The 11877-nt window shown below is 51.5% G+C and overlaps 1 pseudogene; it reads right to left on the reverse strand.

The window, feature by feature from the left end:
* Positions 1-1193: 1193 nt before the first annotated feature.
* Positions 1194-8387, reverse strand: LOC128062129 (adenylosuccinate synthetase isozyme 2-like; annotated as a pseudogene).
* Positions 8388-11877: the final 3490 nt, after the last annotated feature.

The following is an 11877-nucleotide window of genomic DNA, read 5'->3' on the forward strand; positions in this document are numbered from 1 at the left end:
CTTTTCTGCTTTACCTCTCGCTTCTCCTCTTTTCACAGCTATTTGTAAGGCCTCCTCAGACAACCGTTTGCCTTTTTGCATTTCTTTTTCTTGGGGAGGATCCTGAGCCCCGCCGCCTGTACAGTGTCACTAACCTCTCCATAGTTCTTCAGGCTCTCTGTCTATCAGATCTAATCCCGTGAATCTATTTCTCACTTCCACTGCATAATCATAAGGGATTTGATTTAGGTCATACCTGAATGGTCTAGTGGTTTTCCCTACTTTCTTCCATTTAAGTCTGAATTTGGCAATAAGGAGTTCATGATCTGAGCCACAGTCAGCTTCTGGTCTTGTTTTTGCTGACCGTATAGAGCTTCTCCATCTTTGGCTGTAAAGAATATTGGTATTGACCATCTGGTGATGGCCATGTGGAAAGGTTTCTCTTGTGCTGTTGGAAGGGGGTGTTTGCTATGACCAGTGCATTCTCTTGGCAAAATTCGATTAGGCTTCGCCCTGCTCCATTCTGTATTCCAAGGCCAAATTTGCCTGTTACTTCAGGTATTTCTTGACTTCCTGCTTTTGCATTTCAGTCCCCTATATTGAAAAGGACATTTTTTCTGGGTGTTAGTTCTAGAAGGTCTTCTAGTTCCTCATAGAACAGTTCAACTTCAGCTTCTTCAGCATTACTGCTCAGGGCGTAGACTTGGATTACTGTGATATTGAATCGTTTGCCTTGGAAATGAACAGAGATCATTCTATCTGATTTCCAACAACATTGATTATATTCTTACTAAAATGAAAAGAAAAATGGCACCATAAGCAGGAGGAACAACAAATGATTAGGCAATCATGCAGCTAAGGCAGCTGACATTGCAAACTGCCAGAGTGTATCTCCACAGCAGTCATCCATCTTGAAAGACTGGAAGCGACTGTAGGGCCTACACCTCATTTCAGTGTCTTTATTCTTGAAAGTCGTTGATCATAAATGAAATATTTAAGCAAGTCCTTTCCCCACCTCTTCAGGAATGCTTCTTGTATCACTGGAAATCCTTAAAAGAGCTGAATCATCAACTCTGGATTTATCTAGGCAAATCTATTTAACTGGAATTTGAATTTCATCTTCAGTAAATCAAACAATTCTGGGCATTAATAGGCAGTTCCTTAAATGTCCTTACATTTCATATCTGTGTGTTCCATTCTGGAGGGTCTTATATTTAAGTCCATTTATTTAAGAGTTCTTGGTTTACTGGGAAATGAGTTATAATCTCACCATTTAACTCGTATGCAACTTCAACTCTGATTTCCAGAAATATATCCAAAATATCAAAAGTTTTGACTACCAATGTGGTAAATCCATTAATTGTATGAGCATATTTAATCAAAACAAGGTCCAACCAGACATGTGTTCTTTCCCTTTCTGTAGTTACACCAAACTCTCTACCCCTTGTTTGTAATAATTCTCCAATTTCATTGTCTTGCTCTGTAGGAAAGGGACCAATCCCAACTCTAGTTCTATAAGCTTTCACAACTCCATACACTTCTCCGCATTTTAAGGGGGCATACCCAAGCCGGTACAAACACCTCCACCGTACAGCTCAAAGAGGTGACGAAAGGATGGCTTTCAAAATCAATAGCTAGCAGTGCCGCAATTGCACCTTCACCAAGATTTTCTTCGATGGTGTTTCCTTGAAAGCCCGACATAGGAAATAAACTCCATATATCTCACAGTTGGTCTCACCCTTTTGCATATAACCCTTGAGTTTTTGGAATTCATCTTCAATGTCTATTTCCGAAGTGGGGTATATGGATTTGTAGTGGTTAGCCAGAACTTGGAAACTCTCAGAAAAGCCATCAAAGTCAGAAACAAGATCACATATCCTAAGTCCACTCTGGTCCTCTTGGGGAGAATAAACAGGGAGAATGCCCTTTCTGTGGTACCCTAACTTTTTCCTGCTTGTTCGCCTCTCTGTTGTTCCTGGATACCATCAACTGTTTGATGAAAATCCAGCACAATATGAGCTCTGTCAGGTATGAGAAGCCTTTGTCCAGCCTTCCAGACCTTTCCCTTTTGGAACATTTTTTTCCTGCTTTCTTACACAATCCAGGTAGATGAATTACCACATCATTTCCAATGAATGCAGTAACATTCAGGCTCCACTGGGAGCCTGAGTTGTTCACTGGGTGAAAGACAAAAGTCACCCTCCACAGAATCCGCAACTGTTGAGGCCAGCGTTACTTCCTCCCTGGCAGTGGCACGGCGTGCTGGCATCCTGCGCCAGCAAATCAGCACCTTCCCCTTGCCTTCGTGGTCCCACTGCCCGCCAAGTGCCAGGGTCGCCAGGTTCCCCCCAGGCTGCTCCCTGGGGCGGCCTCTGTCGCCTTGGACAAGGAGGATGCTCCGAGGTTGGGCTCGGCAAACGCCCAGGCTCCAGAGACACGAGAAGAGCCCGAAGGGGTCGGGGGCGACTGGGAGTGTGTGAACTGGATTGCTCTGTAAATTTATGTTTGAGAGTCTTCCTATCAAATATAACATATATTCTAAACAGTAACATTTGGTAACACTGTCAATGTCTTAACCTGAGATTGGGATTTTTCTACTTTTCTAATGTTTCACTTTGTCGAGAGGACTTGGATCACTGTTTACAATGGTGGTCTGTAATGTCCCCTTCTGCTGGTTTGGTGGTCACGTTGTTTCTTACACTTGATTGGTTGACTGATGGCTGTGCGGGGTCTTCACTGCTCCTGGGCTCTCGGGTTGTGGGGGGTGCGGCCGGTCTTCATCACAGTGCACTGGCTTCTCATTGGCGTGGATTCTCTTGTTGCAGAGCACCAGTTCTGGGGGATGGAGCTTCAGCAGTTCGGCTTTCCTGCTGAGTTGCTCTGCAGAATGTGGGAGCTTCCTGGCTTTGGCACTGCGACCGTATCCCCTCCATCGACAGGCAGATCCTTAAACACAGGAAAAAAGGGAAGTGGGATAAATTTCCCTCTTATGTGCTTTATCTATGGGTTGTATGTAATACACTTTAACTGCTTCCTCAGAGAAACACAAATTTTACATCTTTTTCAATGCTTAAAAAAATACAAATCCAGTGTATGGGAAGCATATGACTCCTCAAGTTTGTTCGATATTTATGCTAAATAAGGATACATTATGTCTTTTTGTGGAGGAATTTCATGACAAAATATTCTGTTTCTTCTAAGCATCTTCATCTGTTTACTTATTTTCTCTACTAGAACAAATGTTGTTCCTTCTTAGAGAACTTTGAATTTCATTCCCTTTTTCAGCAAAACTTTTCCACATGTTAGCAGAAGGGGGCGCTGTGGGTCTGCCTTGGGGTCCTTGCACCGCTGCTCAAGGAGCCCCACTCCCTGCAGGGGCTGGGCTGGGGTTGGGGTCTGTGCTCCTGGGGGAGCTCAGCAGTGTGTCCTCTCTGTCTGCAGAGTCCCCTGAGCAGGGACCTGTGTGGTCTCAGCAGGGGCTTCCTCCAGGTGTTCCCAAGAGGGAAGCCCCTCCCTCCCTTACATCTGGGCTGTGAGCACAGCTCCAGCACCAGAGTTCAGGGAGGGGCTGGGCTGGCCCTGGGTGGACCCCCATTAGCATGGCAGCCCCTCCTCTGGCAGAGGGTGGGGGAGAAAATTAGACCTGGGGCAGCTGAGGCCACTGGGGGACCAGGGTTCTGTGAGCACCGTGGCCTGGACTCCTCTCCTGCTGGTGCTCCTCTCTCTCTGCTCAGGTAGGGACGGGCCTGGGCACCAGGGCTCAGTTCCCAGCCTCAATAGCACCTGGGGCGCAGACTCTGGGACTCTTTCCTGCAGCTCCTGTCCCATCTCCCTGTGTCTGTGTCTGCAGGTTCCCTCTCCCAGCTTGTGCTGACTCAGTCAGCCTCCCTGTCTGGATCTCTGGGAGGATCAGCCAGACTCTCCTGCACCCTGAGCAGTGGCTACAACTTTGGCAGCTTGCCTATAACCTGGTACCAGCAGAAGCCAGGGAGTCCTCCCCGGTAGCTCCTGTTCTAAAACTCAGACTCCCCAAAGCTCCAGGGCTCCAGGGTCCCCAGTCGCTTCTCTGGATCCAAAGATGCCTCAGCCAACGTGGGGCTCCTGCTCACCTCTGGGCTGCAGCCAGAGGACGAGGTTGACTATTACTGTGATGTTGGTTCCCACAGTGGCTCAGATGATGAGGAAATGAGACAAAAACCCCTGGGCCTTGGACTTTGGCTCTGAGCCTGGTTTCAGCGAGAAGTTTCCATAGAGGGATTTCCAAGGAAGGCTTCTCTGCACAGAGATCTCTGTGAAGGGAGGGAGGAGACACACAGGATCGTGCTGAGACCTGAGACAGCACAGGCATCCCAGGAAGCCACATATCTGACTACAGAGTCCACCTGCCCCTCCCTCAAAATCTGGAGTAAATTCCCCAGAACAGATGCTGTGTGGTCGGGAGCCGCATTAGGCATGACTGAGAAAATGGAGACACGGCCCCAACTCCCTCTCCTTGTCCCGCAGGCATGGACCCAGGATGAAGGAGTTAGGCCTTGTGATTCTGACTTGTTTCTTCCTCTCCTCGGCTCAGTTGACTGAAAGGAATATTAAGGAGCTTATAGTTTTTGAGAGGAGCATGAGAAGGCACAAAGCCTTCTGCAGTTGTGCTCAGAGAAGAATTCATAAGGTTAATCACTGACATTTTTTCAAGGACTTTTACAAAAGAGTGTTCCAGGGTGAGCACGTAGGTCGCCACTTGAGGCCATGGGAGGGACTGCTATCTGAAGCCTCTTTGTGAGGAAGGTGTTTATGGCAAAAGAGTTTGCTGGATTTAGAGCTTAGGAATAATTAAAATAGTTAGAAGCTAAAGATTTAAAGAATGTTGTAATGTTAGCATATTCTACTATAGCTTATAGAGATTAGGAACTTTAGAGATATTAATAGCTAGAAGCCCTGTTTAAGAAATAGTGAGCTTAGGATACTAGGGGCAAACAGGACTTAGAAAGATAAGAAATAAACTGAGGAATGTGGTATGCAGCCCAGACATTAGCATGAGTTACAATGTATTCACAAGGACACATGAGAAGACGTAGATAAGAGAATTGCTGAGGCAGGAACTCCTTTTGAGGGGCAACAATGATGAATGGAGACAACAAATCTGGGTCAGTGGGAACTGAAAATGTCAAACCTCTGACCTAATGCTTTTGTAAAAGTATAAAAGAGAATCTTAAGCTTGAAATAAATAAGCAGTCCAAGAAAACTGAGAGGCTGCGTCGTTTCTCGCTGACACCGCTCATCTCTTCAGGTTGAGCTGCTGGAGCTGGACTCCGGCACTGTGTCTTCAGCAGAAACACCCCAGCGCAGCCCTGCTCCTCCCATCTCCATCCCCTCATCCCACAGAGAGTGGGTCCCTGGCTGCAGGGACCGGTCCACAGCTCAGGTGCTGACAGGAGGCCTGGCTCCGGCACCCTGTTCCCTCCTCATTTCCGCAGTGCTGCTAACAGGTCAGCATGTTCTAAAACTCATGGCCCCCCAGGCTCCTAGTAACCAGATGGAGAAGATATGGGAATTTTTCTTCCTTCAGAATGATCTGAGGCCTCACACAAGGTGAGTCCTGAGGGGTCAGCAGAGGAGGACGTGGCTGCCTCTCAAGACAGGCCACGCTTTCTTCTGCCTCAGGTTCTGTCTATGAGTCATCTGATGGCACCTCAACTGCAGAAACATTCTTTTCAGGTCCCATGTCTCATTTCTTTATCTTTTCTGAAATCAAATTGGACAGTCACTCATGGTCCTCCTGTTGCAGAGACCTGGACCATCTGGGCCCATGGCCTCACTGTGGTGGGAGTGCAGGAAGATGGGGTTGTGGCCCCTGTGTCCTGGGCCTCCTGGGCCTGCAGACCTGCAGCCGTGGTGCTGGGCTCCATCATTCCTGGTCCTCAAGGGAGGTCAGGGAACAGGCAGCTGAGAACGTGGGACAGCCTGTCGGTCTTCTTCTTGGAGAATTTTCAAGTTTCACACACCTTGCATAGATACCTACTACACTTGAAAGCCTTCTGACTCATGATGAATCGACTCCCAACTATCCATTCAGTTTATATGAAGTCTCAGGGAAAAGCAAAAGTAAACAAAAATAGTTCCTGATAAAATGCTCCCTGATCATGCATGTGTGATCAACCAGAACCTAACTTGAGACTCATCCTCGTCCATCTTAATGGGGTCATTGATAATAACTCCTTTTCTTTCTGGTCCCCAAATACAAACAGAATCCCACTGTGCCCAGATACACAGGGTCCCTCACAGGTACTTGGCAGGATGATGAAGAAGCAGAAGTCCAGCATCTGTGCCCTGGAGACCTTGGGGGGGCCTCTCCCACCCCCTGCATGTCCCACTCCTGCTCCAGGTTTGTACTCCTGCCCTGAACCCAGACACTTAGGGAAGCTGGGTGCCTCCCTTTCTTGGGGACTGCACCCTGAGAAGCCCCTCACCTCCAAGTACTGGAAGACCCTCCCCATTAGGACGTGGCCCTCAGATTCATCACTTGCCCATGTTCTCCCCTTTTACTCATGATCTCTCCCACTTCCACTCCCTAGTTCTTTATCTGAGATGATGTTGGATAAATATCACTCTTTTCAAAACAGATGATATAAAACCACCCCTATTAAATCTACGGAGTCTAACACGTGAACTTGCACTGTATCCACTGAGGATCAGGTAACAGGTCATTAGGGTTGCTAAGTCCAGCAATGGAGGAGGAAACCCTAAAAAGGATGAGACTCCTATTTATAGCCATAGTCCCTTACATCAAGCCTGTTAAACAGAACTGTTATGAAACCAAACTGAAAACACCTTATATATATTGGAGTCAGAAATAAACGCTGTCAGGATCTTGGAAGTAATCAAGAAAATGACATGTATTCCCCCAGAGCATCATATTCTCTCTGCAAAGACAGAAATAAGAAGAGAGATGTGCAATTAGGGCTGGGACAACTCCTGGAGACTCTGCAGACACAACATCAACCACGTTTCCACCTGGGAGAATCATGACAGAGTCACGATCGGGTTTAAGCCATGGACACTCTGGGATTTGACGCCTTGAACTTGTTTCCAGGTGGTTGTGCCCTGGTACTGACCCCAGGAGCCAGGCAGTGCAAACTGAGACAACAGAGAATCCGAAATTACATCAGCATTCCATATGAGTTTGCAGGTCATTAGTAACCTGGAGAGATGAATAACCAACCACAAACTACACGGAGGGGCTCATTCTTCTGCCCCGGGGGTGACATCAGAGAGACCCAGCTACAAGTGTGAGAAAGACCTTCCAGGAGGCTGTGATGCGAAGTGGGGGATGAGGAGGTCTAAGGCCAGCAGGGGGCGCTGTGGGTCTGGTCCTGAGAGCGCAGGGTCCTGGCCAGGCAGCCTGCACCTCCTCCCTTGGCTCTTGCCCACGTGGGCAGCAGGGTCCTCACTGGAGGGTGACGCCCTGCACCGGGGCCCCCAGGGGACACGGCAGCTCTCAGCTCAGAGCCACAGGCTCGCCTCTCAGTTCCTGCTGCTCTGGCGTGGGGTCAGTGCCCAGACCTGACATCCACCCAAGGACAGAGGGCCGGTCATACAACTGAAATGGGCTTCCTTCAGCAACCTCGCCCTCCAGGGACACCTGGACAGGGGGTGAGACCCCTGCAGAGGCTGCCCCACTGCCCGCAGAGCGCCTGGGTGTTCCCAGCAGAGGAGGGATGCAGGCAAGAGCCCTCTGTCACCATCCATGTCATTTAAAAGTGTTCCCTGTCGTGTTATTTGGCAGTTTCAGCATTTTGTAGTGAAGCATGGAAACTGGTATTGTGTCAGTTTATGTGGCTTCATTCCTCGTTCCTTCTCTTTATGTTAACACTTGTAACATGAAATATACGAACTCAGAAGCTCCGCCAAACTGTCATCAGCGTGTTGGTATAGTAAGAAGAGAGTTAAGGAGGAATACATATTTTCCCCTCTACGAGCTGAGCTTTTCAAGCACCTCTGACAGAGATCAGGTGGATTTCATTAAACAGATGCTTTAGCAGCAAATCTAACATGAATACAAAATAAGAAATGTATTCACATTTTTATGTCAAAGAAACAAGAGATGAACAAGACGTTTCCCGTCTCTTCCACACACGTTAACTTGAGACATCTGAGCTCCTTCTCCTCCTCGTTGCCCTCACACCTCTCCTCTGTGCCGTGTCCATCCGGCTCCACAGGGGAGGGAATTTTACAAGGTCCACGACACTCACCACACCTACCTGTTCACACACCGTGTTTTTCTGTTTCTGATGATGAGACATGTGTCCCAACTTTGTTGGAACTGAACTTGCCCGCTATCGTAATTGCATGATGAGATGGTGACCTTTACCCGTAAAATCCGCAGTTCTGTGGAAGGTGCTCCGCATGGTCATGGCTGTTCACAGCACAGGACGCCGTCGCCCTGAGCCTGCCCACGCGGCTCTGCCTGTCACTCCTCACCTCCCATCTGGTCTCCCCACCGCTGGGACTAGAGACAGTTTAAAAGAGTGCTTCAAGGGCCACCCCTCACCCTTCACGGCAGACACAGGCTCCGGGATCTCCTGCTCGGCTCAGGGCTGGTGGAGGAGGACGGACAGCACCGCACAGACGGGACTCAGGGCTCCCTGAGAAGACAGAGAGTGTTCTAAAGACGGGCTCAAGTTTGGGAAAGGCTGGATTATTGGGACAAGAGAGACAGACTTAGGAGAAGGAAATGGCAGCCCACCCCAGTATTCTTGCCTAGAGAATCCCGTGGACAGAGGAGCCTGTCCATGGGGTCACACAGAGTCGGGCACGACTGAAGCGACTCAGCATGCATGCGTGCATGCACCGGAGAAGGAAATGGCAGCCCACTCCAGCGTTCTTGCCTGGAGAGTGCCAGGGATGGAGGAGCCTTGTGGGCTGCTGTCTGTGGGATCTCACAGAGTCAGACACGACTGAAGCAGTTTAGCAGCAGCAGAGGAAGACGTGCAAACTCCTCCTTCAGCCTCAGACACTCCGGGGAGGAGATAGAGGACCGAGGTCACCAAGGTCACAGGAGCACATTTGCTGAAAGACATCACCCCATCACTCAGGGGCTCCTGCCCAAGCTGTCCCTGCCCTGTGTGAGGTCCAGCATCTGCCTCCTTCAAGAACCCCCACCCCAGGGGACCTCTGGTGACCTTGGCAGGGAGACCAGGAAGTGATTTGCATGAGGCCCCTCCTCCTCCTGAGAGGCTGGAGGCATGAAAAGGCCCAGAACCCCACCTGCAGCCCAGGAGGCTGAGAAGGCTGCATCCTGGGAGGGTCCCCACCATGGCCTGGATGGTTCTTCTACTCAGGCTCCTCACTTACAGCTCAGGTCAGGGGCTGGGACTCTGCATCTTTGGGGTACCTCCAAGCAGGGTCTGAGGGCCCTGTCTCCATAACAACCCCTGTCTCTCTTTTGTTGCTCTTAGGGGTGGATGCTCGGACTGTGGTCCAGGAGCCAGCGCTGTCAGTGTCTCCAGGAGGGACGGTCACCCTCACCTGTGGACTGAGCTCTGGGTCAGTCACTACCAGTAACTACTCCAGCTGGTTCCAGCAGACCCCAGGCCAGGCTCCCTGACTGCTTATGTACAGCACAAGCAGCTGATATTCTGGGGCCCCTGATTGCTTCTCTGGCTCCATCTCTGGAAACAAAGCCGCCCTCACCATCACCGGGGCCCAGCCTGAGGACGAAGCCGACTATTACCGTGATCTGGGAACTAGTCGTTTCAATGCCGCAGTGATGTAAGCCCATGGGGAAGTGCTACCAAAACCTGCCCTTGTGCTCAGAGGGCTCAGCGCTTAGTGGCAGGAGAGGCAGGGAGGGGGTGGGACAGGTCACGGTCCCCACGGGAGGGAGGCTCTGGGCCCGTCTCCTGTCCGGTGATTCGTGGCCGCGTGTCTCCTCCCAGCTCTCCCCGGGTGCGTCCATCTCTCCAGGGGGACCCCTCTCTGCCCATGTTGTTGGGAAGGAGGCTTGGCTCCACAGGGAGACTCAGACCCCCACCACTGCCGGTAGGCGTCTTGTCATTCAAGTCACACTAAGAGATGCACAGCATCATGAAGTTGGCCTTGGAGACAAATTAATATTCCATTTACCCGAAGGGGCACCACCCGTGGGGTTTTCTAGAGTGCAGTTTCCCAACTGGAGCTCCTGAATCACAGCCTTTTGTTGGTGGCAGGAATCTGTGGTTAACAGGAAACGGCCCCCTCTCCCCAAATATTTAGGAACATCAAATTTCCAGAGGTATGTCTTTGTCTGTTATCGGGAAATCACCCCTGAGAATTGTCTTACAAGTCAGTCCAGGCATGCTAATTCCCCATAACACAGTCACTCTCAGGTCACGGTCAAAAGCCAAAACCCCAGAAACACAATTCACATCTGAGGCCATGGGGAAAACTGTGTCTGTATTTAAACATACGACTCGAAGTTGGGAGGAATTTCCGCAAACCTGTGCTGTCTGAGGACACACCTCGAGGTTCACGGGAGGACTTATGCTCCCGGAAGAGCCTTACTCAGAACTGGCTCCCCAAATCCCCGCACTCTCGGTGACTCCCTGGGGGCCGGGACGCCAGGTCATGGCCGGGCTCCTCAGCACGTGGACCGCCCCCAGGCCCCGCCCCGTAAACAGTGCGCGGGGAGGCCGAGCGAGTGGGAAAGCAGGCTCGTGGGCACCCCCGTCCCCTCTGCTGGTGACTGTGGGGCCAGGAAGGCCTGGGCCTGACCCCGCCTGGGTCATCAGTGCTGACTGTGAGATGCGGGCCGGTGGTTGGCCCTGCGATCGCCCCCTCCCTCCCTGGTGTCCCAAGTCCTCAGAGTCCAGGGAGCTGAGCCTCACGCTGTGCAGCACCGCAGCCCCCTCAGCCTGGCCAACAAGGGGTGGTCTCGAACCCCTGCGTGGAAGGAGCTGCCGACAGGAGTTGCCCCAGGTGGCCAGGTCAGCGTCAGACACAGAGCAGTGGGGTCAGGGCACCCGGTTGCTGGGTCAGTGGGCAGAGGGTGCACACCCCTCGCTGATGGGCTCTTCCTTGGAGAACGAAGGGGCAGCTCCTTCCTTCCTCGCATTTTCCCACCGTGGACATTCCCCGAGTGCGTCACCAGGGGGCGCTGTGCACCCTCCCGGGGCTGGGGGAACCTGAGCACACCAGATGGTCCCCTGACTGGGCTTGTCCCCGGGCTCAGTGGACCGAGTTGGAGGTCTCGGCAGGTGCTTCCTCTCAGGAGACAGACTTAGAGCCGTGACCCCTCAAGCTCTGGGGGTGAAGCTTCAAACAGGATTGAGGACCCAGAATCAGAGGGTGTCCTCTTCAGGGTCATCTGACTCTACCCGCTTCCCCAGGAGCAGAGAGGGGAGGAGCCCCCAGAGCCGAGCCCCCTGCACCCCTCAGCTCCGCCCTGCCTCCCTCAGCTCCCCCCTGCCTCCTCTGGCTCCTCAACTCTTTCCTAAGGGCTCCTCCCCTCCTCTTATGATTCATGACTTTCCTACCGAATCCCGGGCTCCTCTTTATTCCTCAGCCCCCGTATGAGATGGCCTCCATCATGAGCAAGGTCAGTCTGTCAGAAGATCATAGCCTTCTGTGCCCTGTGCCTGCAGGAGAGATATCCAGCATGGGTCCCTTCATAGGACAGGACACCAGGGGGGTCCAGAGTGTGGAAAGACTCACACACAGCAAAGATCCAGGCATTTAGGGGTCCAGGGTCACACCCCAGGCCTCTCCCCACACCCTCCTTCCCTCCAGAGGGAAGAGCCCCGTCCTCCTCAGGGCTGAGGGGACACACAGAGGAAGGAGGACACTCCCCACTGACAGGGAACCCTCAGAGGAGGGACCTCTGTCCTGCACAGAGGGGGACGGGACTCCCTGGGATGTCACTGCCCT

Source organism: Budorcas taxicolor, chromosome 17 (genome assembly GCF_023091745.1).
Source record: "Budorcas taxicolor isolate Tak-1 chromosome 17, Takin1.1, whole genome shotgun sequence".
Taxonomy (NCBI): Eukaryota; Metazoa; Chordata; class Mammalia; order Artiodactyla; family Bovidae; genus Budorcas; species Budorcas taxicolor.